The following is a 27,582-nucleotide window of genomic DNA, read 5'->3' on the forward strand; positions in this document are numbered from 1 at the left end:
AGTCTTATGGACTCTGTTGGAGAGGGAGAGGGTGGGAAGACTTGGGAGAATGGCATTGAAACATGTATAATATCATGTATGAAACGAATTGCCAGTCCAGGTTCAATGCACAGATTCTTTTTGATATCAGTGTCCTTAGCCTTATAATATGACCACTTTCCTCTGAAGAAACTGAAATAAGCATTTGGCAGGTGACTTTCCATTTACATAAAACAATTTTATTCTTTTGTGCATTTACTTTATTCATTCAAACTTACTGATTTATTTAATAATTGCCTTCTGAATATCTGTGAGCCTGTGAGTGCAGAAAGGATGGAAAGTTAAATCAAAGGACGAATAGAGTATTCTAAGGGTTAACTGAAAGGAAAATATATATATTCACAATAAGAGTATGCAAAATGGATGGGCTTTTCTGGTAGCTCAGTGGTAGTGGTAAAGAATCTACCTGCTAATGCAGGAGATGCAGGTTTGATCCCTGGGTTGGGAAGATCCCCTGGAGAAGGAAATTGACAACCCATTCCAATATTATTGCCTGGGAAATCCAAAGGATAGAGAAGCCTGGGACTTCAGTCTATGGGCTTGCAAAAGAGTCAGATGCAACTGAGCGACTAAAAACAAACAAATACAAAATGGACACTATTTGGAATAATTGGAGTGACTTAGACAAAAGTACAATTATGCTCAGTAATTATCAGAAACTAAAGAAAAACAGTGACAATAGAGTTGATTTTATGTCTCTGTATAGCTGTATAATGAGTATGTATAACATAAAAAAGATACTTGAAATTTTAGCAAGTGTAGTTAATATAATCCCACAAGTACCAGAGAAAGCTACTTGACATATATCCTTGATCAACAGCAGCTAATAAAAGAGGTGAAAGTAGATGATGTTTTTAAGGGACATATCCACCTGGTGGAAGCCACTAGTGTAAATATGAAAGCTCTGTGTTATACACTTATCTGAAAAGAAAAGGAGAAACAAGTACAATGAGTATTCTTAGAAGTCTGCCAGATATTTTTAAAGCAGACTAAGAATATGCGTGAGGCTCTCTGATGACCTAAAATTTTGAACATAACTTGTGCATAAACAAGAGGCACCTTTCCTTGGCTCTGTCACCACACTCCAACCCTGATTCTGTCCCTTCCTTTTTTCAGAGAAATTCAAAAAAGAAATCATACATTTGGTGAACTATTTCACCATTCATCACTCAAAGTGTTAAACTTTTAATTTCAACATTCTGCTTGAATGTCTCTGACTGTAGGCAATAGTGAAGGCCAAATTTTGTTGTCATCATCTTGGAACACTCTGAAAAACATTTCAAATTGCTGATGTCACTTGTTCTTGGCTCATTGCTCCTTCTACATCTATTAAGTTTCTCAACCAATTTTGCTTATTACATTTTTGCTGCCTATGCCAGTAATTGTTGAGGTTCCCTTAAGTATCCATTACTGATCATCACTTTTGTGTCCTCCTTTTCTCCCATGCCTCATTTACCACTAAAACACTGATAAATCCCAAATCTAGGTCAGATTATAAAGTTATAACTATCTCCTGAACTCCAGACCTACATGTTCAGTAGTTTACTAGAGCAACCTGCAAAGAGACACTATTGGATTCTAAAACTCATTTAAAATTTTACTTTTCATATCTCTTTACCATCTACTCCAGGTTGCTTCATGTTAGTTTAGTTCATCAGAACCCTACTCCAAAATCTTCTCTGCCTTTTCTTGAAATTGCTAGCTAACTATTAAAGTCCTATATTATCAAGCTCTTCATATCTGGTTTTAAGTCGTGTCTTTAAATATCAGTCATACCTCTTTCCACCACCTGCTCAGGCCCTAGCTACACAGAATACATTGCCTTTTGTGTTATTGCACAGGATTTTTTTTTTTTTTCCTGTTTGGTATATGTATGCACCTCAGTTAAATCCTCCTTTGACTATCCCTGGATGAGATGGCAACTCTGACTGCTGCTGCTAAGTTGCTTCAGTCGTGTCTGACTCTGTGCAACCCCATAGACGGCAGCCCACCAGGCTCCCCTGTCCCTGGGATTCTCCAGGCAAGAACACTGGAGTGGGTTGCCATTTTCTTCTCCAATGCATGAAAGTGAAAAGTAAAAGTGAAGTTGCTCAGTCGTGTCCAACTCTTCGTGACCCCATGGATTGCAGCCCACCAGGCTCCTCCATCCATGGGATTTTCCAGGCAAGAGTACTGGAGTGGGGTGCCATTGCCTTCTCTGTAAGAGGTGAAACTAAAAGAAAAAAAAAGACAAACTTAAAATCACAGTGGGAGTATACAATATGTATCTTCCAGTATCTGAATGAGCAACATTATTAACATGCTTAATTTATATGTATAGGTCAATGCATATAATTGCAGAATATATATCATTATAAAGGACACATAGACCGTTTATGAAAATTGATCAGATGCTGAATCATATAACAAGTTTCAATATACTGTAGAGGGTTGACATCATGTTGAGTAAGTGCTTTGTGTACAAGTTATTTGAATCAGAAAACCTCCAGCTATTAAGAAATTAAAATATTATTTTGGAACGCTTTTTGAGTAAAATTTCAACTTTAAAATGCTTAGAAATGAATAAAAATTAAGCTACTATATTCAAAAAGTAAAACAAATGTTAGAGTGAAACATACTTCAAAACACATATAAGAAAAAAATAAGGCAGAAAATTGGTTATTAACATCCACCTCAAGTTGAGGGAAAACAGTACATTTAACTCAAATGTAGAAGGGAGAAATAATAAAAATCAGGAGGTAATATAATGAAAAATATTGTGCAATGTACCAAATATACAGTAGAGATGATCAGCAAAACTAAAAGTTGCTGTTCGAATAAGCTGATAAAAGTCGTAGATATCAATGTTACTGACCAAGTTAAAAAAAAAAAAAAAAAAAGAGCCATTAAGAATAACTCATATCAGGAATAGAAGTTAAGTCTCTGTAAATCCTGAAAATGCTAAAAGATGTTGGAAATAGCTTTTAAAAAAATAAAATGTTGCTTAAAGTAAACTTATAGTTAAAATTTAACCAAAATGTGATGAAAGAATAAGATGATCTATGCAGTTGCATTCTATTATTGCAATGAATAATAAAAAGTCCTGTATAGCTGAAGCTCAAAGTAAAGGAAATAGAGGGAATCTTTCTCATTATGATTAAAAAAAAAATCTACCAAACACCTACAACAAACAGTGGACTTAATGGTAGGTTTGCTTTTGAGATCAAAAGAAGGGTGTCTAGGAACACCACTTCTGTTCATTGTTCTGGTGTTCCTAGTGGGTGCAGTGATTCAAAATGCATACACACATTCATGCCCATGTGCATACATACATGAATGCATAAATACATGTATATAGGCAGGTTTTTAAAGCTCAGAGATTTAAGTGAAATATATGAAACCATTATTGTGTATAATGTGAGAGTGCAGATAATAAATTGAAAAGAATACATAGGTGAATTAAGTTTGCTCAATATAAGGTCAATAGAAAGTCAATTTTATTCTTACAGACAAGTGTTGTAGAAAATAGAAATACTATATACATTCAATGGAATATTATTTAACCATAAAAGTGAAATAAATATTGCTATATGCTACAAATAGATGAACCTTGAACACATTATGCTAAGTGAAATAAGATAGACAGAAATGTCTTCAAATTGTGTAATTCCATTTGTATGAAAGTCGAGAATAGGCAAATCCAGAGAGGCAGATTAGAGGTTGCCAGGGGAAGTGGATAAGAGAGAAATGATATTGACTGCTCATAGGTACAGGGTTTCCTTTTCAGAGTTTGGAAATGTTCTGGAACTCATGATACTGTTTATGAAATATTTATTGTAAACATAATATGAGCCATTAAATTATCCAGTTTAGAACAGTGAATTTTATGTTATGTGGATTATATTTTTAAATAGTCAATAAACTGTTAAGAAAAAGGTTGAGGATCCCACTCTTCTACCTACATCATGTTGAGATAAAACACGATATAGATACATGTGATACAGACAAATAGTTAAATGGAATATGTTGATATCTATTAATAGAAACACCCAAGTATCTGTGGACAATTAATTTATGGAAAAATTATCTTTACATAACAGTGACAGAAGTAAGATATTTTCAGTAAATTTTATTGCATCAATCTGGAAAATAGTAACATTTTATAACAAATCACACAAAGCAAAACATTAATTTCAGGTAGGTTTTGGATTAGATGTGAGAGGCAGAAGAATGCAATAACAAACTTTAGTTTCAGAAGAAGATAGAAAAGATTATATTATATATGATCATTCTGTGTAATGCATGTGCCACAAAAAGACAGAGATGGTTAAATTTGCTGTAAAACTTAGAATTAATTTGCAACAAGAGGCACAAAACGTGAATAAAAGGGTGAGATGTGGAGGCGGAAACATATTTCACCAAATATAATCAACAAAAGATAATATCTAGACTACATAAAACACTTCAGCAAATTAATAAGGAGAAGACAACCCACATTAGGTGGACAAGCAAATTGAAAAGTGTCTCCTTAAATGAAAAACTGTATTTGTATTAATTATGTATAAATATATGGCAAATATATGAAAATGCACTAAAACACATTAATACTGAAATGTAAATCAAAAGTATAATTATACTACACAGTAAACTAAAGTGATGACTAAAGTTAAGCAAAATAAAAGTATATTCTGGTGAATCTGTGCAACAATGGCAACTTTGATACACTATTTGGCAATGTCTGCTAAAGAAGAACATATGTATTTTTTTTTAACTTTAGTAAATTATTTCTAGGAAATATCCAAGAAAAAATATGTGTACATGTATAAAAGGATGCCTCTAATAGAATTATTCATGATAAGTAGAAACAATCCATACTGTCAATAGAAGATTGAAAATATAAATGATGTAGTGTTTATCCAATGAAATTCTATAGAGTGTCAAAAATAATTATAGTTACAAACAACAAGATGAATGAATCACAGACATGTTAAGGAAAAGAAACTAAATATAGACAAAAATACAGTGTGTTATTTCAATTTTATGAAGTTCAAAACTAAGGCAAAACCATAGGATGAACAAAAAACAAAACAGACATATATAGATTACAATATACAATATGCTCAATGACATGCCCAAAGTGTTTCCCCTCTCTGACAACACTTTGTCAATATGCCATGCAAAATTATGAATTTGTGACATTAGTGCTGCATTTCCACAATCACATCATATGCCTCTGTATTGACTCAAATGGTTTGCATTTTATTTGAATCTGTGCTTTAGCATAACCCACAAGAAGTAATCAAGTGAGTTTATATGTATTTATGTATGTGTATGATGACTCAGACAGTAAAGAATCTTCTAGCAGTGCGGGAGACCGAGTTTCATTCCCTGAGTCGGGAAGATCCCCTGGAGAAGGGAATGGCTACCCAGTCTAGTGTTCTTGCATAGAATTCCACTGACAGGGGAGCCTGGCAGTCTCTAGCCCATGAGGTCCCAGAGAGTCAGACATGATTAGCAGCTAACACTTTCACATATGCATGTATACTGTTTTTGTATATGTCCTGTATATATATACAGTACTTGTATGCATGCTGTACATATACATGTGTGTATACACACATATACAGTGACAGACCATGCTGTGGGCCTCTGTGTGTTAGTTGCATTCTAGTTCTTGATCTGATTGTTGATTACATGAGCATTCATTTTGTGATAATTTATTGAGCTATATACATTTGCACTTCTGCAAGTTTCTTGCATGATTTATAGGCTATGACAAACTAGAACAACATATTAAAAAGTAGAGACATTACTTTGCCATCAAAGATCCGTATAGTCAAAGCTATGGTTTTTCCAGTAGTCATGTATGGATATGACAGTTGGACCATAAGGAAAGCTGAATGAGTGATAGTCACTCAGTTGTATCTGAGTCTTTGTGACTCCATGAACTGCAGCCAGCCAGGCTCCATTGCCCATGGAATTCTCCAGGCAAGAATACTGGAGTGGGTTGCCATTTCCTTCTCCAAAAGAAATCTAAGCACCAAAGAACTGATGCTTTTGAACTGTGGTATTGGAGAAGACTCTTCAGAGTCCCTTGGACTGCAAGGAAATCAAACCAGTCAATCCTAAAGGAACTCAGTCCTGAATATTCATCAGAAGGACTGATGCTGAAGCTGAAGCTCCAGTACATTGGTACCTGATGCGAAGAACTGACTCACTAGAAAATAAGACCCTGATGCTGGAAAAGACTGAAGGCAGGAGAGGAGGGCAACAGAGGGTGAGATGGTTGGATAGCATCACCAATTCAATTGATGTGAGTTTGAGCAAGCTCTGTAAGTTGCTGATGGACAGGGAAGCCTGGTGTTCTGCAGTCTATGGAGTTGCAAAGAGTTGGACACGACTGAGCAACTGAACTGAACCTATAAATCAGTAACTTATATTTGTGAAAAGGAAAGAAAATATACCAAATATTTTCTATGCCTCTCATGAGAAGAACTAAAATCCAAGGACAGAGATTTTGTACCTTTGAACCCAGGCTAGAGATTCCAAAAAGCTTTATCATAGTTCAACAAAATCCACTGCTTGCTCCTCTCAAGTGAACCACTGGTCTTGTCAAATGAGTCTAAGCCCTAGAAAAGGAATTTTAATAGATTCATTCTGGCCAGTTTGTTACCAATTAGTGGTCCAGCATTATGCACTTACTTCTGACCAGATAACCTAATTTAAATGTTATGACAAAAGATGCGAACACGTATTTACTGACACAGAAAACTGTATACACAGTGTTAAATTGTCATGTTTATTGTTATTTTTCATTCTCTTTTACATAAAAATAGTTTTTTCAATACTTATATGATATATAATTTCCAACTTAATTCCTAAGACAAAAGGAAAAGATGATCATATGTTTAAAAAATAATCTCCTTTATTTTACAGTAATAGTGGTTAGAAGTTCAATATTTCTGCTCAAACAAAGAGGCGGGCAGTCATATTTACAAAAGGCTTCAAAGTGTTTGCCGTTGCCTTTACACAAGACAACATTTTTAAAACCTTTGCATCCCACAGCAGGTGCTAGGTCTTCTCAGGGATTTGTGCTATTCAGATACTGCCTTTCATCTGAACTTCACATACCTTAAAAACATAGAGGCTGCATTTTGATATAATTTGAAAGTAAAACCTTTTTTATTTTTGTCATTATAGTATCTCATGGATTTAATTTTCAAAGATGAATCAAAGTCAAAACTAATTACTGTCTGATAATCAACAAAGGCAAAAAAATGAAAAAATACTTTTTAAAATGAAGCTTTAGATCACCTCTCCCATAAGAAAAATAAATGCATGTAATAAATATCATGAGATTTCAAGTTTATTTAGTAACAGTCTACCTTTTTGAGATTTTAAAGAATTATGCTGAATAATTATGGTCACCTGAATAGTTGGAAATGTATTTTCAAGATCTAGACTATCTTTTTTGTCTTTGCATGGCACAATATAAGATTAAGTAAATACTTCAATTTAAGTGAAAACCTGGAAAAAATGGTTTCCTAATCTATTTTCATCAATCTACAACTTTATAAATGCAATGACATTATAGAATTATAAAAAATATTGTGTGTCTATTTTAAAAACAGAAAAGTAACTTTTTTTCTCTTTTTTTCTAATTAGGCTTGGACTCTTGGATCATCTGGTGACTTCAGAATTCTGGTAAGACACTTTGTTTTTTTCAATAGTACTGTCAATATTTTCATTTCTTTAGCCACAAATTTTTGGAGGTTATCTTTCTTCCTATCTCAAGCTTAATCATTTTTCTTAATTCTCTCCTCATTTCCATCACCTAAGATTGAATCTCCTTAGGGCTGTTAGGAGAAGGTCAATTCCATCTTAACTCATATGGGATCATCTGTTAAGTCCAGATACTTCTTAAAAATTCAACTTTATGGGTTAGGAGAATATTCCAAGGAGAGGTAGCATTTGTTTCTCAAGGAAACAAAAATCACCACTGGAAGAGTCTCAGATAGGATAAAAGGTTATTCAGTTAAAATGCAGAGAGTATCAACTAGAAATGTTTTTCTTTTAAAAGAGATCAACAACAAAATAAAAACCACAGAAACCTGAGTATGATAGCTGAATTTTTAAAAAGGTTTTTATTGCTACAGTGTTGATATTATACTTTATGTAATATAGAACTAGAAATACACTGAAGTCACTGTACTTTTCAACATTAAAACTCTTGAAATTTCTATAGTATCTGCCTGGTACATACATGGAAAGATAGACTGTTTAATTAAAAAGATGATTAGTTGAGGTAGAAGTTTTTCTATAAGTTATATTTTTCCAAACTTCAGGTTTATATTCATCTTACATCCCATCCAGTCTCCTTTTCCCCTGCATATACTATAGAAACATTCCTCACATTCAAATTCATCTATTGGGATCCTACAATGTTCTGAATCTTTGCAAGACTGTAAAACATAGTTAATCTCATTTTTTAAATCTTATTTTTTTCTCAATAATACTCTGGCTTGGATTTTTATTTTTGTGGTCTGAGAGTCTACAACTTTTCCTGATTACTAGAGTCACCCTTTCTATAATACTCAGCCAACAGTAATATAAAATTCTAACTAGATACCTTGCAGGAGTACAGTCTTAAATATCACTCTTTACTATTAACTAGACATTGCTGGGATACATGGGAGGGTGGTGAGAGTTCCACGTGTCTTTGTTATTGTTCATTATCTGTTCCTCACAAACACTTCCAAGGATTTCCAAACCTGTGGTCTTCTGGTCGTTCTAGCATGACTATTCTGTGCAACTTCAGGCCGTATCCAGTCTATACCATCTTTCAAATGATAACAAAGCTGACACTATTTATCTATCCTAGGATGAGGATTCAGAGAAGGCAATGGCATCCCACTCCAGTACTCTTGCCTGGAAAATCCCATGGACGAAGGAGCCTGGTAGGCTGCAGTCCATGGGGTCGCTAAGAGTCCGACTCGACTGAGCGACTTCACTTTCACTTTTCACTTTCATGCATTGGAGAAGGAAATGGCAACACACTCCAGTGTTCTTGCCTGGAGAATCTCAGGGACTGGGCTGCCATCTATGAGGTCGCACAGAGTCGGACATGACTGAAGCGATTTAGCAGCAGGATGAGGATTAGGATTAACATTCAATCCCTTCAGCACTTTCTACAAATACTGTAGAAAACTTTGCTTAAGTATTTGATTTATTGTGATGAAAACTGGAATACAGAATCATAACACCAATGGTTCCTGGATATTTTCTCTAAACTAAACCTTCTCTTGGTTGTATTTGTGGGATCTGGATGTGCCTCCTGTAATTATCCCTCTTCTCTGAATTCTACCAGCCTTTCTTCATTTAAGTTGACAGTGTGCTCTTGTGGTTTTCATCATCACACTTATCTTTTGGGTCTGTCTTCTAATTTATCTCATTTCTAATCCATCTCATAAAACAGATGGTTCATCAAATCAGCACTTATCTTCATACTCCTTTATCCTGCCATATCGCCTATAAGGATATTTACCCCTAAACAGTTATGTATGTAGTAATTGAGTTCAGCCACACTAACTGAAAAGCAGTCTTCCTTGAAAACCTACCAAAAAAACCTCAAAGCTATATTCTTTCCTTGCAAGCCCTCATTATCACTATTTCAGCTTCTGTGAACAAACTGCCTGTACACCCATATTCTATTCATCCCTCAAGGCCAAGTTCAAGTCCAACTCCCATTTTCTCCTGGAATTCTTCATTGCTTTAAATATTGTGGTTTGATTGTGCCCTCTCTGAACTCTTTATTTTCAGGATCACAAAGTTTAGCACTTTAACTTTTGCTATTATGTGCTCTATTGTGTGTATATTTTCTACTTAGCATTTTTGCAGGCTTGTTAAATGAGGTAGCAATAGCCTCTTAGGCTATTTACCACAGCCTCCTTTAAATATTGCTCTGTTTTTAGTAGTTCGCCAAGAAATATTTTTAATTAACTTATTTAGGATCTCACCTGTACTCACCCTACTAAAAGCTCAAACCTAATATTTAATTTCTATATTGTTTGCTTCTATGAGTTTTAATAGAAAAAAATGACCTGAACATGGAGGATGTTTAAGATATAATTCATAATTTGTTTCAGCTAACACTGATATAGTCTACAAAATTGTTTTTGGAGTGTAATTCAGAGAAAAGAAAGTAAAATCAAAATTCAAACTGGAATAGTATTGAAATGTAAATGATAACATGCAAACTGTTACAAATTAAATAGATCAAAATGTATTCTATTCAATTATTGTATAACTCTCAGGCTAAAAAAATAATATTTTCTCTGGAACTAAATGCCAGTAATAAAAGTTTTCTTCCATATGAAGAGCTAACATGGCCCACATTGTAGTTGAAAATATTTACAGAAAGCCTTATTGCAGCATTTTTTTCACTTACATAAAATAATGTGTTTAAGGTTTATGATTCACTGAATTTTGTATCTGTGTGTGCAATTGCAGCAATCTGTTCCAATTCATAAATTTTAGTTTCTGCACCTGGAGTTTGGACCTTTTAAGAGGTCAAAATAATAACACATTCATAATTATGTAAGGATTCATTGTGTATCAGGTGCTTTGCCAGGTGCTCTTTTTTAATGTACGTACCCTCATTTCTACCTTCCGATCATACTCTGAGGCAAGCATTTTGATCTCCATTTTATAGCTGAGGAGACAAAGGGTCAGAGAGCTTGGTTAGTTCATCTACAATCACTTAATTATGATGCTGAGATTTCAGTCTATTTCTAGGATTCCAAAGACTTCACTGAGATGTCTTCTCAAAAAAGATTTACCCCAGTATGCTTTCGGTAATATCCATTTCTACATGTTTAATAACAACTCTGGTTGCATCCTTTAAGGAAAGTGATACCGAAGTAGTTAAAATGAGATTTAGCCTTTTGTACTATATAGTTATTTCACTTCAGTTCAGTTGCTCAGTCATGTCTGACTCTTGGCGACCCCATGGACTGCAGTTTGCCAGGCCTCCCTGTCCATCACCAACTCCTGGAGCTTGCTTATATTCATGTCCATTGAGTTGGTGATGTCTTAGGAAGATGAAAAGCCTACTTACTTTAAATCCAAGGTGGGTAGCTTGTCATAGTTTACACCCAAATTGTGTGTTTCATATACATTTTATATCACATATATCTATCTTTTATATCATATTTATATCTACCTAATATATATAAATATTCATATTCAGGTCATTATTAACCAAAACAGAATTTACATACTGGAAGCCCACATAGCCCTTTAGTTAGACTATGGTGATTAATGCATGTTTCATTCTCTCATTTGTGTTCTCAGTTTACTACTGCAATTTTTTAGTTTGGCCATCCCGATTTTTTTCAATAGTAGTATTGAAAACTTGCAGATTACATTCATGTGCTTAGTATTAGTCATGGACTTTCTTTATAATAATAATATAAAACGTTCAACTGAGTATTGTGTTTTCTAAGAATTGAGTGCTGTCTCTGATACAGAGGGATTAAAAATATTTCTTGGACATATACCAAAATACCTGTACGTTATACAGTATTCTCTCATCAAGAATTATATATTTGGTGTTAAAATACTATGTGTTTTCTAAAGGTCTTATGTAGTGTATAAAAACTGAAGGAAACAAGACATACACATGTACCTACTTTACAGTTTTGCGTTAGGAAACATATATACATATATAAATATTTTGTTTTACTCCACTTGTAGTTATCATAAAACATTGGCTATATCCCCTATATTGTACAACATATCCTCGTAGCTTACTTTATATTTAAGAGTTTGTACCTCTTAGTCTCCTACCCCTATCTGCCTCTCCCCCTTCTCTAGTGGTGACTGTATCCATAAGTCAGCTTCTTTCCTTCTTATATTCATTAGTTCAGAATGGATTTTGAGAGTCCAAATATGGATTTTGAGAGTCCAAAATATGATATAATTGATATCATACAGCATTTGTCTTTCTCTGATTTATTTCACTCAGCACAATACCTTCAAGTCCATCAATGTTGCTTCAGACGACAAAAGTTCATTCCTTTTATGGCTGAGTAATATTTAATTGTATATACTTAAGGCTCTCTATCATTCACCTGTTGACGAACGTTGTGCTGGCTTTTCTTCCAAGGAGCAAGCATCTTTTAATTTCATGGCTACAGTCACTTGCTGTGGCAAGTGGAGGCTCCTCTCTGCTTGGAGTGGCTTCTCTAGTTGCAGAGAATGGGCTCTAGACCATGCAAGTTTCAGTAGCTGTGACTCACAGGCTTCACAGTGTATAGGCTCAGTAGTCGTGGCATGTGGATTTAGTTGCCCCACGGCATATGGGATTTTAGCTCTTGGGCCGGGGATCGAATCAGTGTCTGCTGCATTTTCAGGCATATTCTTAACTACCGGACCACTAGGGAAGTCCCTTTTACCCATTTTTTAATCAGAATGCTTTTGTATATCAACTATACTTCAATGAAAATTTTTAAAGAAATATTTTGTAAATTTTAAAGCCATGTACAGTTATTAAAATTATTTTCAATGTTAGTTTTCTATGATGTGAATGTAAAATACATGTTTAGAGACCAAAGAGAGGAATCATACTGTCATCAATTCATTTACTTATTCTCTCATATCTTACTGAGTAACTTATTTGTGTAAACAATCTAATAGAGTTGAGGTAATTTAAAAATGTTGTGACTGAATTCACATACTGTCATTTTGTGTGTGCTGTGTAATTCCGGTGCTTTTATTTCTTTATATTTAAAATTGGTATTGACTAAATTTCTCAACGTTTGTTTTAGGCTTTTCATTGTTTCTATTTACCTTGCTGAGATAGCAGATTGTTGGACAGTGTGAGAGACTTTGTTAGTATCCATTGATATTAGGGTTTCCTTTCATTCTTGAGTAATAGAGAGATACTGTTTTTCCTCTACTTTACAGTTAGGTGTGGCCATGTGATTATTTCTAGCCAAGGAAAGCTAAAAAAGTGTGCCACTTTGGGGCAGGTGAGGTGAAAACACTATAAACTTTCTAGTTTCTCTCTGCCTCTACAGAAGTGGCATCAGTTTGAAATAACAGTAGTATATAGTCCTGGATCCCTGAGTCACCTCATGGAAGAGAGCTGCTATGGCAAGGTCCAGAGCCAGTTTAAAGATCAAGAAGCAAATTATTTGTCTTAAGCCACTGAGTTGCTGTGTTTTGTTTGTTTTTATGTTCTTGGTTTGTTACAGCAGCCTAAAGTCTGCTCAAATCAATCAAATGGTTATTGTGAAAATGAGCATCATAGTATTTATGTAATTCAAAATCTGGAGTCTCATTTCCAAAGGCATATTTTGGCAATATTATTTTTTATTTAAAAATAGTTTTATTCTGTCACCAGGTAATCTGAGGTGCGACTTATTTGCTTGGCATAGCAGTAACATAGGCCCCCAAAACAAAAGCCTTGGAAAAGCTACATATGAACTGTTATTCATTTCCCAAGTATCTTTAGATCCAAACAACATTAAGAAGGGAAAAGATACAAGACAAGTATCTAAATTTAAAATAGTACACTTTCCAATTGAAAATGAATAACATTCTTGTAATAATCCTTTTAGTTCTTCAGTCTTACCTGATACAGAATAAGATTCATATTAAGGACCATAAAAATAATCATTTCATTTTTCTTAAGAGTCTCCTTGTCTTAGATGAGTTTCTTTTGTTAGGGTTTTCAGCATCATCTTTGTTCAGCTTTTTACTCTTTGAATTGATATGAAACAACACCCTCTCCTATGCCAGTTTGTTGTTGTTTTTTCTTCCTTATGTGGTGGAAGCTTCCATGTGTTCGCTCGGTTTTACTTTTTAAGAGATGTAATACTTTAAGTGCCACAAACATGCCAACTAGTATCATTTATACAGTAATTAATTAAACATAACCTCTTTTCTTAACAAACAGAAAGTGAAGTGAAGTGGAGTCGCTCAGTCGTGTCCGACTCTTTGGGACCCCATGGACTATAGCCTATCAGGCTCCTCCATCCATGGGATTTTCCAGGCAAGAGTGCTGGAGTGGATTGCCATTTCCTTCTCCAGGGGATCTTCCTGACCCAGGAATCAAACCCGGGTCTCCCGCATTGCAGGCAGACGCTTTACTGTCTGAGCCACCAGGGAAATCCCCAAAAAACAGGAATGGAGATCAAAAACAGTTGTATACAATTACCTGGAAGTGAAATGATTTAATTCCACCACCATGGAAGGGTAAATTAGGCAACAAATTGTGCCTAATTTTATTTCATGGCAGTCATTCAGTTCAGTTCAGTTCAGTCGCTCAGTCATGTCCAACTCTTTGCCACCTCATGAATCGCAGCACACCAGGCCTCCCTGTCCATCACCAACTCCCGGAGTTCACTCAGACTCATGTCCATCGAATCAGTGATGTCATCCAGCCATCTCATCCTCTGCTGTCCCCTTCTCCTCCTCCCCCCAATCCCTCCCAGCATCAGAGTCTTTTCTAATGAGTCAACTCTTCTAGCTTTTCTGAACTCTGATCCTGAAGGTGAAATTAGGTGAGAGGAATAAGCAGATACAAAAATTAATGGAAGTTGAAATTATGTACCACTCAAGTCAGCCTGAATTCCAGATGTGATAACTCTGATTCTTATAAGTTGAATCAACATTATGGCAGTCATTAAAAGCCTCTAAAATGGTCATGGGAGGATAAAATCTACCAGTATAATGTTGATTCAACTTTTAAGAATCAGAGTTATCACATCTGGAATTCAGGCTGACTTGAGTGGTACATAATTTCAACTTCCATTAATTTTTGTATCTGCTTATTCCTCTCACCTAATTTCACCTTCAGGATCAGAGTTCAGAAAAGCTTTGCAAGGCAGTACATTCCATCTTGGGAAGATGGCTAGTTATTAAACATCAGTTCAGTTCAGTTCAGTTGCTTAGTCGTGTACGACTCTATGTGACCCCATGGACTACAGCACACCAGGCTTCCCTGTCCATCACCAACTCCCAGAGTTTGCTCAAACTTATGTCCATTGAGTCAGTGATGCCATCCAACCATCTCATCTTCTGTCGTCCCCTTCTCCTCCCACCTTCGACCTTTCCCAGCATCAGGAGCTTTTCCAATGAGTCAGTTCTTCGCATCAGGTGGCCAAAATCCTGGAGTTTCAGCTTCAACATCAGTCCTTCCAATGAATATTCAGGACTCATTTCTTTTAGGATGGACTAGTTGGATCTCCCTGCAGTTTGAGGGACTCTCAAGAGTCTTCTCCAACACCACAGTTCAAAAGCATCAATTCTTCAGCACTCAGCTTTCTTTATAGACCAACTCTCACATCCATACACAACTACAGGTAAAAACATAGCTTTAACTAGGCAGACCTTTTTTAGCAAAGTAATGTCTCTGATTTTTAATATGCCATCTAGGTTGGTCATAGCTTTTCTTCCAACGAGCAAGCATCTTTTAATTTCTTGGTTACAGTTGTTAAACATACATCCTTAGAATTGAACAAAAATTGTCATATTAGTAATTTGCTTCCCAGCATGGCATAAGACTTGCATATTTGCTAATAACAACACTGAATTTGGTTCTACAATTTTCAGTAACTGGACTACATGGTGAAGTGTCTGTTTAGTGGAAAAGTGTATTATCTATATTTTTATTTAAGCCACTCTCATCTGACATATATTAATAAATGCTTTTATGAAAATTCTTTAAATAGGGATTCTGGTAAATCTACTGACATTCTTTTAGTACTAACATATTGTAAGAATGTTTTGTAATTTATTAAGCATGGCATTCCTTGCTTGATTTCTTGCCTGCTGTCCTAAGTTAAGCAGTACTTCTTCAGGTGCTCATTAAAAAATAGGGACACTATCCTGATTGTTTTTCTTATTAATTTTTAAAATTGCCTGTTTATTGTTCTGTTTGTTGTATGTTTCTTCCTCTGTCTGAGGTTCTCAGAACACTGGATTAACTGTCCAACAAATATCAAGTGATATCAGGGAGACTCTACAAATGGGAGCTGATATCCTCCCCTACTCATCCCTCTCCCTTTGTTTCTGAAAGAGACACTTGAACAATCATTTCTACTTTGACCCAGTCTGAAAACCACTCCTATAATACAAACTCTAGTATCAGAAAAAAAAATAAATGCCTTAAAATGTTGCCCATGAACAAAAAACATGGAAAAGTAATAAGATGAGGTTGAAGAAAGACAGTTCTCCACAATATGTGAACAATCGGGCAAGAGCAGAGACAGAAACCAACCAATCTAGTGTTGAGTCCTGTAGCAACTATAGAGTTAGCTGAGGATGAAATACAACTTACTTGACTTGTTAAGTTTTAGGTAAAAAAACACATGCTTAAAGAGAATCAGAGCATCTTGTTGTAGATACTGAGAAATGGTAAGTGGCAAGGTGGGCTTTAAGGGACAGGGACTATGCTAATAGGATTAAATACAGAGGATTTTATACTATTCTGCTGATGGCTACCCACCACGGCCTCTATTTTAGTTATTGAGATTCCCTTTTTAACCAGAGTTTGTGCTGGTTCCTAAAAATTGAAGACACATGAAGGCTTGGTTCATATCCATGGTAATTGCACTGTTACCATAGGGATCCCTGCTTCTCCAAAATTGTCTCTTGCTAGAAAAGACTTTGAAAAAAGCTTCCAGTTATTTTTATATATGTATCCATATATAAATAATTTTGGTTTTTTATTGCTATTTTAAAATAATAATTATTTTATATTAAAACATTCAGTTCAATTTCCAAAATTTCTGCAATTTGTCATTAATATTCACAAAAGTATTTGTCACAGAAAAACTTCTCAAATATTTCTTCTTTTTTGAAAAAAAGAAAAAGAAGATGTGGACATTTTCTTCTACCTATCTGTATCTGAATATTTGCAAATACTTTCTATCCTGAAAAGGAAATCAAGAAACCTGGGTAAAAGAACTACATTAAAACATAAGGAGGTGATTATAGTGGCAAGCCTCTCTCATTAACACTCATGTACTTCAGAAATAAGCAAAATACTTTTAAAATTATACATCCATAAGTTTTATTTAGTATTCACAACTTAAAATTTTATTTTGTTTTCTGTGCTTTTTAAAACGACTTTTCATTCTACATTCCAGTGCACTAAAATAGTTTCTACTATAATTCTTAATAATAATTTGATTGTTGCACCCTTCAAATGAACACAGAAATGATCTGAGCAGCAGATAACTGAGGGTTCCATAAGAACTCATGACACTCATGACATTGTCCAAGAACACATGGACACACTCATGTCCATCTCTTTAAAAAACTCTGTTGTGTTGAATGGAAACACATGAGATCATCATTCTAGAATCCTAAGTCAGACTTAAAAATACATTAGGAAAGTTGTACTTTTACATTTTTCTTAGTAGTATCATTGCCTTTTATCAAACCACAGCATTTTCCTTTGTGCTTGTCAAGTCTAGAATATCAAGGTTAAAATCTGTTCTGATTAATTCCTATTAAAAAATAAGACTATTTTTCTTGATTAAAAATAAGGTAGACCTTAATTCTCTCTTCTCCATTTGTCACATTATGAGCGTTATTTTAGAGGATTTATTTTATGCTATTATTATTTTACAGTGTTTATTCTGGCCATGTAGCAGTGCTTTAGCATATACTTTATGACTTTAAAATTTAGTAAGGAAAATCTTAAATAAATTATTGGAGAGTATTTTATAATCATTTGTTGCAACTTCTCCCCACTGTTTTAATGTAGCAATTGAAGCCAGATTTCCCAATAGGGAGTCATTTGTATGGGAATAAAAGTCATATATGGAAACAACACTAATTTTTTTAAGTTTCTCCAGTTACCTAGTTTGAAACAATGCATAGTCATTCTCTATGCTTAGTATACTGCCTAGATTTTCTGTTTGTCTTGATTTAAGATTTTTGCCCTCATGCTATGCTATGCTATGCTAAGTCACTTCAGTCGTGTCCGACTCTGTGCGACCCCACAGACGTGTGTGCCTGTGCAGCCCACTAGGCTCCCCCATCCCTGGGATTCTCCAGGCAAGAACACTGGAGTAGGTTGCCATTTCCTTCTCCAATGCATGAAAGTGAAAAGTGAAAGTGAAATTGCTCAGTTGTGTCCGACTCTTAGTGACCCCATGGACTGCAGCCTACCAGGCTCCTCCGTCCATGGGATTTTCCAGGCAAGAGTACTGGAGTGGGTTGCCATTGCCTTCTCCTTTTGCCCTCATATCCTTAAGTAAATAAGAACTTAAAACACCAGGTGACTTATTCTTGGCTTGAAAAAATATAGGTATCAAAATGATATTGTGCTTCAAGAGTACCTTCATTTTCCTTGAGCATGAATTGTAGGCCAGCTCTACTATTGACTTTCCTGTGACTTCTGACAAACAAATTATAATCTCTAGGTCTCAGTTTTTCCTCTATAAAATGAGAATACATTTGAATCAGTTCTAATGAGGTGGATGAAACTAGAGCCTATTATACAGAGTGAAGTAAGCCAGAAAGAAAAACACCAATACAGTATACTAATGCATATATATGGAATTTAGAAAGATGGTAACAATAACCCTGTATGTGAGACAGCAAAAGAGACACAGATGTATAGAGCAGTCTTTTGGACTCTGTGGGAGAGGGCGAGCATGGGATGATTTGGGAAAATGGCATTGAAACATGTATAGTATCATATAAGAAACAAATCGCCAGTCCAGGTTTGATGCAGGATACAGGATGCTCAGGGCTGGTGCACTGGGATGACCCAGAGGGATGGTACAGGGAGGGAGGTGGAAGAGGGTGCAGGATGGGGAACACGTGTACACCCGTGGCGGATTCATGTTGATGTATGGCAAAACCAATACAATATTGTAAAGTAATTAGACTCCAATTAAAATAAATAAATTTAAATGAAAAAAATAAGATAAAATGAGTCTACATGTAATTATTACCAAAATTATTTTTAAATCTGATGATCTATTTTGAATAGAAGTCTCTGTCTTTGGTAAATAGTTACAAGATGCCATCTTAAATTCTCACCAAAGCTCATGCAGAGTTGAGTGTGAACATCCTGACAGGATGATGGTGTTTTATCTTTACTGTAGATCTTTTTGTTTCATTCTTATGCTTGCAATGTCATTTTCTTTTATAAAAGAAAATATTTTTGTGCACTTCCTTTACAGAATGTCAGTGGATAGATAAAATATTTCCTTTATACTTACATCTATTCCTTGACATATTTAATGTTTGTAAGAAATATATCATGTTTATAAGACACACGCTATTTTCTCTCAAGCTTCCATAATAGAAATGAGCAGAATTCCTTGACTGCTCATAATTTAACACCAGTGCTCAATTCACCACAGATATGTAAGGAAATTTTAAGGAGGATATTTTCTGAGAGGTTAAGAATGATTAGAATTTTCACTCAAAATTGACTTAGAGAAAAGTTGGACCTTTAATTTTAAGTCTTTCACTAAAGTTATTTTAAATTATTTTTTAAGACTTACAAATATGTACTGTCTGCTGCTGCTGCTAAGTCACTTCAGTCGTGTCCGACTCTGTGCGACCCCATACACGGCAGCCCACCAGGCTCCTCCATCCCTGGGATTCTCTAGGCAAGATCACTGGAGTGGGTTGCCATTTCCTTTCCCAATGCATGAAACTGAAAAGTGAAAGTGAAGTCGCTCAGTGTGTCTGACCCTCAGCGACCCCATGGACTGCAGCCCACCAGGCTCTTCCGTCCATGGGGTTTTTCAGGCAAGAGTACTGGAGTGGGGTGCCATCGCCTTCTCCGATGTACTCTCTACCACAAGGGTATTACACCCAGAAGTATCAAATAGTTCATGTTCCAACATTCTTTTTGTAAATGGAGTGTCTGATAATTCAAAGGGAGGAGTTTACCACACCAAATACAATTGTTTCTGTCAACTGCACAGAAAATTGTCTCATTCTTTCATCATTGCCTAAATTGTCCAAGGCTTGCAGGGTTGAATTGTGGAATAAGTGCTGCTGCTCACATCTGTGGTAAACTTTCCTTTGGGATCACAAAGCACTTTTGCTTAAAATCTTTCCTTCCATTTCTGTTATAAAACTGAAGCTGTGAAACTGTGGTTTTGAAATTGGCCACCAAAATAAAGTCAACAAGATGAGTGAGCTTAATACATTCTTTCTTTGAAAGGTAAGCTCATTTAAAATTTATTACCACTTGTTTGATAAGTGTTTGGTATTATTCACTTCTCCACTTAACATCTGCCTGGAATAGGATTTTAAAAGTTTTTCATACTGAGGTGAAAGTGCTCATTGTTACAAGTGAATACATTCTTATTGTGATGCATTAAGTTCTTCATCAGCATATCAACTGTCTGTATTCTTTTTGATGTTGAGACAATTCATGAATTTAATGTATATTCTATCTTTTTTAGTCTTATCTGAAACAGATGTTTGCTCTTTGATTCTAGGAATGAACCAAAACAGTTTATCTTATTTCAGTTAACACAATGCCTTCAAGATCCATCCATGTTGGTGCAAATGGCAAGATTTCATTATTTATTTATGGCTTAATAATATTCCACTGTACATTTATTTTTAAGTATGCATGCACATGCAGCATATCTTCCTTTTTTAAAATTTTACTTTATTTTTTAACTTTACAATATTGTATTGGTTTTACCATATTATCAACATGAATCCACCACAGGTATACACGTGGATGAAACTGGAGCCTATTATACAGAGTGAAATAAGCCAGAAAGAAAAACACCAATACAGTATACTAACACATATATATGGAATTTAGAAAGATGGTAACAATAACCCTGTATACGAGACAGTAAAAGAAACACTGATGTATAGAACAGTCTTTTGGACTCTGTGGGAGAGGGAGAGGGTGGGATGATTTGGGAGAATGGCATTGAAACATGTATAATATCATATATGAAATGAGTCACCAGTCCAGATTCAAAACACATGTACACCATATCGTCTTTATCTGTTCATCCATTTGATGGACACCTAGGTTGTTTCCGTGTCTTGGCTATTGTAAATAATGCTGCAGTGAGCACAGGGATGCTGATGTTTTTTGGGATTAGTGTTTTATTTTCTGTAGATACATACCCAGATATATGTATCCAATCATAATTAATTCTGGATCATAGTGTAGTTCTATTTTTAACTTTTTTTTTTTTTTTTGCAATTTCCATACTGTTTTCCATAGTGGCATACCAGCTTACATTTCCACCAACAGTGAACCAAGGTTCCCTTTTCACCACGTCCTCATCAACACTTAGTTCTTACCCTTTTTATAATAGTCATTCTGATAGTATTGGTTTTGATTTGCATTTTCCTAATGATTAGTGATGTTGAGTTCTTTTTCAAGTGCCTGTTGCCCAACTGAATATTTTCTTTGAAAAACTTTCTCTTCAGATCCTCTGCCCATTTTTTTAATCAGAATGTTTTTGCTGTTGAGTTGTAAAAGTTCTTTATATATTTTTGATGTTAACCCCTTATCAGATATATGATTTGCAAAGAGTTTCTCCCATTCCATAGGTTGCCTTTTCATTTTACTGATGCTTTCTATTCCTCTGCTGTAGTTTTACTAATCAGTAGATATAATCCTACATGTTTATTACCTTGGCTTTTGGGGTCCAATTCAAAACACCATTAGCAAGACTGATGTCATGAAGCTACTTGCTTGTTTTTCTTTAGAATTTTATGTTTTCAGGATATATAGTTAAGTCTCCAATCTATTCTGTGTTAATTTTTGTGTATGGTGTAAGAAAATGATTGTTGTATTTGTTTGTGTATTGCTATCCAGTTTTCCCAACATCATTTATTGAAAATACTGTTCTTTCTTCATTGTATATTGTTTGGCTCCTTTGTCAAAAATTAATTGATCACACATGGGTTTATTCTGGGCTCTTTATTCTGTACCATTGATCTCTGTGTGTTTTCTGCCAATGAACATAGTGTTCTGATTACTATACTTTTGTAATATAGCTTAAAATCAGTGAGCATATTGTTTCCAGCTTGCTTGTCCTTTTAAAGATTGCTTTGGCTATCCAGTGTTTTTAGCGGTTAGGTTATTTATTCTATTTCTATTAAAAATGACATGTGTTAATAGGGATTGCATTGAATTTGTATATTGCTCTGGATAGTACATATATTTTAACAATGTTAATTCCTACTTCATGAGCACAAAATAATTTTCTGTGTATTTGTGTTGTCTTTATTTTCCTTAAAATTGGAATTGTGTGGTAGTTTGAGCATTTTTGTCATTGCATACACTTTTAAATAAAACTACAATCAAGGCAAATTGGAAGTGGTCAAACAGGAGATGACAAGAGTGAACATTGATATTCTAGGATTCACTGAATTCAAATGGACTGCAATGGGTGAATTTAACTCAGATAACCATTATATCTACTACTGTGGACAAGAATCCCTTAGAAGAAATGGAGTAGCCATGATAGTCAACAAAAGAGTCCAAAATGCAGTGCTTGGATGCAATCTCAAAAATGACAAATGATCTCTGCTTGTTTCCAAGTCAAACCATTCAATATCATGGTAATCCAAGTCTATGCCCCAAGCAGCAATGCTGAATAAGCTGAAGTTGAATGGTTCTATGAAGACCTACAAGACCTTTTAGAACTAACACCCAAAAAAAGATGTCCTTTTCATTATAGGGGACTGGAATGCAAAAGTAGGAAGTCAAAAAACACCTGGAGTAACAGGCAAATTTGGCCTTGGAGTACAGAATGAAGCAGGGCAAAGGCTAATAGAGTTTTGCCAAGAGAACTCACTGGTCATAGAAAACACCCTCTTCCAACAACACAAGCGAAGACTACACATGGACATCACCAGATGGTCAACACCGAAATCAGATTGATTATATGCTTTGCATCCAAATTTGGAGAAGCTCTATACAGTCAGCAAAAACAAGACTGGGAGCTGACTGTGGCTTAGATCATGAACTCTTTATTGCCAAATTCAAACTTAAATTCAAGAAAGTAGGGAAAACCACTAGACCATTGAGGTATAACCTAAATCAAATCCCTTATTATTATACAGAGGAAGTGAGAAATAGATTTAAGGGACTAGATCTGATAGACAGAGTGCCTGACGAACTATGGATGGAGGCTCGTGACATTGTACAGAAGACAGGGATCAAGACCATCCCCAAGAAAAAGAAATGCAAAGGCAAAATGACTGTTTGAGGAAGGCTTACAAATAGCTGAGAAAAGAAGAGAAGCAAAAAGCAAAGGAGAAAAATGAAAGATATAAGCATCTGAATGCAGAGTTTCAAAGAATAGTAAGGAGAGATAAGAAAGCCTTCCTCAGTGATCAATGCAAAGAAATAGGGGGAAACAATAGAATGGGAAAGACTAGAGATCTCTTCAAGAAAATTAGAGATACCAAGGGAACATTTCATGCAAAGATGGGCTCAATAAAGGACAGAAATGGTAGGGACTTAACAGAAGCAGAAAATATTAAGAAGAGGTGGCAAGAATAACACAGAACTGTACAAAAAAGATCTTCATGACCCAGATAATCACAATGGTGTGATCACTCACCTAGAGCCAGACATCCTGGAATGTGAAGTCAAGTGAGCCTTAGGAAGCATCACTACGAACAAAACTAGTGGGGGTGATGGAATTCCAGCTGAGCTCTTTCAAATCCTGAAAGATGATGCTGTGAAAGTGCTGCACTCAATATGCCAGCAAATTTGGAAAACTCAGCAGTGGCCACAGGAAAAGGAAAAGGTCAATTTTCATTCCAATCCCAAAGAAAGGCAATGCCAAAAATGCTCAAACTACCACACAATTCCAATTATTTCAGATGCCAGTAAAGTAATGCTCAAAATTCTCCAAGCCAGGCTTCAAAAATACATGAACTGTGAAATTCCAGATGTTCAAGCTGATTTTAGAAAAGGCAGAGGAAATAGAGATCAAATTGCCAGCATCCACTGGATCATTGAAAAAGCAAGAGAGTTCCAGAAAAACATCTATTTCTGCTTTATTGACTATGCCAAAGCCTTTGATGGTATGGATCACAACAAACTGTGGAAAATTCTGAAAGAGATGGACATACCAGACCACCTGACCTGCCTCTTGAGAAACCTGTATGCAGGTAGGGAAGCAACAGTTAGAACTGGACATGGAACAACAGACTGGTTCCAAATAGGAAAAGGAGTACGTCAAGGCTGTATATTGTCATCCCGCTTATTTAACTTCTATGTAGAGTACATCATGAGAAATGCTGGGCTGGATGAAGCAGAAGCTGGAATCAAGACTGCTGGGAGAAATCTCAATAACCTCAGATATGCAGATGACACCAGACTTATGGCAGAAAGTGAAGAAGAACTAAAGAGCCTCTTGGTGAAAATGAAAGAGGAGAGTGAAAAAGTTGGCTTAAAGCTCAATATTCAGAAACCTAAGATCATGGCATCTGGTCCCATCACTTCATGGCAAATAGATGGGGAAACATTGGAAACAGTGGCTGACTTTATTTTTGGGGACTCCAAAATCACTGCAGATGGTGACTGCAGCCATGAAATTAAAAGACGCTTAGTCCTTGGAAGGAACGTTGTGACCAACCTAGATAGCATGTTAAAAAGCAGAGACATTACTTTGTCAACAAAGGTCCGTCTAGTCAAGGCTATGGTTTTTCCAGTAGTCATGTATGGATGTGAGAGTTGGACTATAAAGAAAGGTGAGTGCTGAAGAATTGATGCTTCTGAACTGTGGTGTTGGAGAAGACTCTTGAGAGTCCCTTGGACTGCAAGGATATCCAACCAGTCCATCCTAAAGGAGATCAGTCCTGGGTGTTCATTGGAAGGACTGATGTTGAAGCTCATACTCCAGTACTTTGGCCACCTGATACGAAGAGCTGATTCATTTGCAAAGATCCTGATGCTGGGAAAGACTGAGGGTAGGATGAGAAGGGGACAATAGAGGATGAGATTGTTGGATGGCATTACCAACTCAACGGACATGAGTTTGTGTGAACTCTGGGAGTTGGTGATGGACAGGGAGGCCTGGTGTGCTGCAGTTAATGGGGTTGCAAAGAGTCAGACATGACTGAGTGACTGAACTGAATTGAACAAATGGAATTATTTTCTTAATTTCTTTCTGGTAGTTCATTATTAGTATATTGAAATAAGATGTTTTTATATTGACTTTGTATCTTGCTACTTTATTGAATTTACTAAATTCTAACAGATGTTAGGTATTTCTCTATATAATTTCATGTCATCTGTAAATAGTGAGTTTTACCTCTTGCTTCCTAAATTGAATTTTTTTAAAACTTTTTCTTATCGAATAGATCTGGCTAGGACTTTCAGTGCTATGCTGAATAAAGGTGGTGAGAGGAGGCATCATTATCTTGTTATGATTAGAGGAAAAGCTTTGTGCTTTTTATCACTGAGTATCATCTTATCTGTGGACTTGTCATATATGGTCTTTACTATTATTATACTTTATTTGATGCTCACTTCTACCAAACCCTGGTCTTCTTTTTATACTTGGCCTGTATAACACTGAATTGGGTTCCCTCCATGTCCACTTTGTTGAGATTTTTATCATGAATGGATGTTGAATACTGTTCTTTTTCCTGCAGCAATTGAAGTAATCCTATGGTTTTTAGCCTTCATTTTGTTAATGTGATATATCACAATGAATGATTTGTATATGCTGAATCATCCCTAAATCCCTGAAATAAATATCACTTGATCATATGATCTTTTAAATATTTTGTTGACATTGGTTTGACAATATTTTCAGCATTCTTGTATTTATGTTCATCAGGCATGTTGGCTTATATTTTTATTTTCCTGTGGCATCCTTGTCTATTTTTTTATATAAAGGTAATGCTGGTTTCATGTAATGACTTTGGAAAATTTCCTTCTCTTCAATATTTTGGAAGTGTTTCATAAGTATGGATACTAACTTTTCTTTAAATATTTGGCAGAGGTTGCTAAGGAAGCCATCTGATTCTGGGCTTTTGTTTGTTGGCAAGTTTTCATTCAGTCTTCTTGCTAATAATTAGTCTGTTCAGATTTTCTATTTCCTTACAACTTAATCTTTGTAGGTTGTATGTTTCTAAAAATATATCTCTTTATAGATATATTGTTGTCCAATTTCTTAGTTTGTACTTCTTTCTACTAATTTTGGTCTTCATTTGTTTTTTGTCTAGTTCATTGAGATATGAAGTTAGGTTGTTTATTTGAGCTTTTTGTTGCATCTTAATGTAGGCATTTATTGCTACAAAACCACTCTGGAAACTGCTTTTGGTGCATCCCATAAATCTTATTATATCATATTTCCATTTGCATATGTCACAAATAATTTTTTCTTTTTTCTTTTTTAAATTATGAAAGAATGATAGCACATTTACAGAGACTTGAAAAATACAGAAAAAAGTTACATATAGTTCCACTATATATTTGCAAATAGGCCAGGTCCAGGAAGGGTTTATAAATAACTTGGCCAGTACTACAGTTGGAAGCTTGATACAAAAATTTGCTGAGTCAAAAGACAATGGGAAGAGACCTGGTACGATGACAGACTCTGCAAGGAGACATATTCATATTTCCCATTCAGTAACAAATGTGTTTGCCTTTAAATTCCAAAATTGCAAAATAGAGCTTGGGAGATACCTAAAACTCTGTGTGAAATCTCAGATATCATTTATTTTGTATCTCATAGTACATTAGGTTTTTGTTTTGACCTTCAGTATTAATAATTTAGACTACCTAAAGTGATTATCATGGGCTTCCCTGGTGGCTCAGATGGTAAAGAATCTGTAATACAGGAGACCTGGGTTTGATATCTGGGTCAGGAAGATGCCCTCCCAGGAGAAAGAAATGGCGACCTACTCTAGTATTCTTGCCTGAAAAATTCCATGGATGGAGGAGTTTGGCAGGCTATAATCCATGGGGTCACAAAGAGTTGGACACGACTGAGTGACTAACACTTACTTACTATATATTACATTTATTTTTTTAATTAGATAAATTAAGATTTTAAGTTGGAATTTCTATATCAAGCTCTCAAAAATTAATAAAATGAATATACAGAAAAGTAGAGGGATGTAGTAGACCTGAAAAGCACCATGAATCAATTCAACATTATTAAGATTTATACAAACTTCACACAATGGAAGGATACAAATTTTATTCAAGTTCCCATAGACTATTCTCAGAATTGGATTAGAAGTTTCAAACCTCAATTTTTTTTAAAGTCACTAAAATAATTAAAATTCTAGTCTTTTAGCAGTAATATTAGATGCCAAATTACGTGGAACTATATCAATGTTTTGAGTGAATATAAATAGAAATCTAGCATCCTGTTCATACTATGTCAAACAAGTGGGAATTTTGTATTTTGCTACTCAGAATTTTTTTATGTTGTTAAATTTTCTAATATTTTCCTCTATTGTTTCTGGTTTTCATGTCACATTTAGAAATAATTTCCCCATTTCAAGATTCTTTACTAACTCACTTCTTTTCTTTTACTTTTTTAAGTGTTTAATTCATTTTTA

At 35.2% G+C, this 27,582-nt stretch overlaps 1 protein-coding gene across 13 annotated transcripts in view; it reads left to right on the plus strand.

Annotated features, from left to right (window-relative positions):
• The window catches only part of PTPRD (protein tyrosine phosphatase receptor type D), a 2,538,842-nt gene that overhangs the window by 990,348 nt on the left and 1,520,912 nt on the right, over window positions 1-27,582 (plus strand). For all 13 annotated transcript variants that reach the window (XM_061425298.1, XM_061425300.1, XM_061425301.1 and 10 more), the window contains exon 6: window positions 7,684-7,722. The gene's annotated coding sequence lies outside the window, so the exon portion shown is untranslated. The remainder of the gene's footprint in view (window positions 1-7,683; window positions 7,723-27,582) is intronic.

The sequence above is a fragment of the Bos javanicus genome, chromosome 8 (genome assembly GCF_032452875.1).
Source record: "Bos javanicus breed banteng chromosome 8, ARS-OSU_banteng_1.0, whole genome shotgun sequence".
Lineage (NCBI taxonomy): Eukaryota > Metazoa > Chordata > Mammalia > Artiodactyla > Bovidae > Bos > Bos javanicus.